Here is a 3,239-nt window from a genome sequence, read left to right as displayed (position 1 = left end):
TAGTATGTGAAAATGAAAGACATGTTGAAAGATTGAGCTCGAGAGAGCATTTTTTTCTCTCTAAAATTAGAATTTTTTGGCTCTTTGGGGACTGGTAGTAAAGCAGGTTAAACTGTATGGGTAAAAATCATTTTTATTTAAATGTAGCTAGTGTAACAATAATTTCCGGGAAATAAGTGAACGACAATGTCCAATAATGCTTTCTTTAGGCTGTCGTTCACTTTTTTGAGCTGAATATGTATCGAAAGCGAATTATTTCCATTTCTCCCAATTTCAATAAGAAGATTTTTACTACTTCCTACCAGCGAACACCAAGTTAAGAAAACTTCATCTTTGTTCCCTTAATTTGTTTGCCATCAATCTTGTTTTCTGAACTAAGCACCAGTGCTACCGACGTTAGTTACTTCCCTACCGAAGCAAGGCGTTATCAGAGATTTTATGCCTCAGAAAATCCCAGTGGCGTCGACTAGGATTGAACCCTAGCCTTTTAGGGTGAGAGGCAATCATGCTTACCATTACACCAGCACTTCTTTCACTAAACATATATATCATATATGAGATCTTTCATTGAAAATGACATTTGCCAGCCCTGAATACCATTGATAAGAGAGTGAGAGAAACTCTCATCTAGGATCCGAAGAAGAATGGAAGGGAGCGATCACGGTTGGATAATGACCTGTCTGGGATAGTGTTGTCAAAGCAATCAATTTATTTTTGTGTTTGAGCTCAAGTGAAAATAAAATGTTAGAATAAGTGCAAATAAATGTAGTGCTATTTTGTATGCTTTGTGTATTGAAATAAATGTTGTGTATTTTGACGTAGGACTACGTCTTTAATTTCTATACTGGGTGTCACATTAAAAAAAATCAAAATTCAGACATGTAACGAAAAATCCCAAACACGGACGCAAAGATAGAGCACAAATCGAACAAACTACACATTGCACATGCTCAGATGAGCGAGCTCAATGCTCGGTTTATCACTCACCATTTCACCAATGAAAGGAAGGGAGGAGAAAAGCAGCGATAATAAAAACGCTTACCAAATCGTTTTCTTCGTCATTTGCTTTCGAGCAACGGACGGATAAGCGTCGGACATGACATATGACTGGAACAGCACGCATCGCACCAATACGAAGACGACGCAGTGTTGCCACATTATTTGCAGAACTACTAGGCTGTTGGAATCTCGGCGAAAAAATTTAAATGTTTAGTTTGACCGCAGTACATGGATTGGAATTAATTGCTTCGGCAACGGCAACTGCACCGGGATCCGGAAAAGTACGTACTCTACCACAAGTACGTGGAAGAGTTCCTGGCAAACAACCACATCACGAGAATTGCACCCGATCTAAATCACCCGAAGATCATTTACCTGGCACATCACGGCGTCATCAAGGCTGAAAGCTCCACTACGAAGCTTCGAGTGGTGTTCAATGCAGCAAAGAAATCGTCGAACGGACTGTCGCTCAACGCTGTTGGCGACCGGACCCATCGTGCAGGATACGTTGTATAACCTCCTGATGAACTTCCGATTGTATCCGGTCGTACTCACCGCAGACCTTACGAAGATGTTTCTTCAAGTGAAGGTGACCAAGGAAGACAGTGAACGAATCCGCATACTATGGCAAGAATCCGGACAACCTACGGCGGAATACGGGCTAAGCTCCGTCACGTTTGGCATGTCCTGTGCTCCTTTCTTGGCAACCAGAACGTTAAATCAGCTAGGAGAGGACGAAGGCACCGAATTCCCGCTGGCCAAGGAAGCAATCTAAGATTTCTATGTTGATGATCTACTCATCGATGCGGCAACACGCGAGGAAGCCAAGCAAAAACGTCAGCAGATTACTGAAATGATGTTGCGAGAAGGATTTGAGATCCGAAAGTGAGCGTCCAACGACAGGGAAGTGCTAGACGATATACCGCCAGAAGACAGAGCAATCAGTCGCAGTTCGCGGTACACAGCTAAAAAAAGGTAGTGTAAATTTCCGTTACTATGATGCACATAAATGGAGCGTCATATATCATACAAGTTTAGAATATAGATCGTGTAAATTTATGAGACATGTCATGCAATATTCTATATATTGTATTCAACTGTCCACTTTTGTTTGCAACATTTCTTGCAAGCTGCTAGTTTACGTGAAAAGGAAGTTTACATGTATGAATGTTTGCATGCATGGATGTTTACATCGCCAGTAAAATTCAGAATTTTTTGGTGTGTAGGTAAACGGTGTCGAAACTTCTACGCTCATCTTTCCATAACCCGTAGGTGCTGTGTGCGTTCGGATTCAGTACAAAAGTGAAAAGAACGGAAACCTTATTGACTGCCTGTGATCTCTATCTACTGTGAATTATTCTTGGTGAAATCATCTGACTGGAAACTCGTTTCCTCATTATTATTGGTGGCTAAAGTTTGGAATAAGTGAGAACACAAAGCTAGAAAACAAGATGAAGGCGTTGCAAACCTGTGTGCTCCTGCTAGTGGCCGGATTGGTGATATGCAGTGCTCAAAATGATCCAGATACTCCTGCCCCTATCCCAGACAGCACAACGACAACGAGCGAACCTCCTGCAACAACAACAACAACAACAACAACAACAACAACAACGACGACTGCTAGCCCATCGACATCTACAAGTACAACAGAGTTCACAAACTATCTCCAAAGGTGAAATATATCTTTCAAACCGTCAATCAACGCGTTATTTCTTAACATCGAACCATAATCCAGTACCAGTGAACCATTGCCGTAGTCTAGTGAGTTGTATTCAAGCCAGTGTACCGACGTTGCAAGGTGAATATAAAAAGTTAACCTTTACCGCCCAGAGACCTAAAATTATACGTTGGTAAATTAGGTTACTGCGATAACATTTATGTACTGTTTTCCGTTCTGACCGCACAAACCTGACAAGTACTAGAAAAACCTGGTGGAGGTGTGATTTTGGCTGTTCGTTCCAACTACAAATGTCGGCTATTGCAACCACCCAACTGCACTTCTGTCGAACAGGTATGGGTGGAAATTTTCGTCTCTGGCTTCACATTATTCATCTGTGTCATTTACGTAGGTGAATTTACGTATTCTCGCCAACCTAAGCAGCGACCTTCTTTCTATAGCCTTTTTCTCTAAGGAACGCACACATATGCAGTATTGGTTTGTTTACAATCTTTTGCTGCCAGCTGCTCTAACAATTTCAGTCGAAAGAATTGTCAAAAACTGTTTTGAAACGCTTTTACAA

This window comes from Ochlerotatus camptorhynchus, unplaced genomic scaffold, assembly GCF_037179485.1.
Source record: "Ochlerotatus camptorhynchus isolate MF236.1 unplaced genomic scaffold, CSIRO-AGI_Acam_v1.1 ptg000052l, whole genome shotgun sequence".
NCBI classification, from domain to species: Eukaryota; Metazoa; Arthropoda; class Insecta; order Diptera; family Culicidae; genus Ochlerotatus; species Ochlerotatus camptorhynchus.
This window is presented reverse-complemented; position numbering follows the sequence as displayed.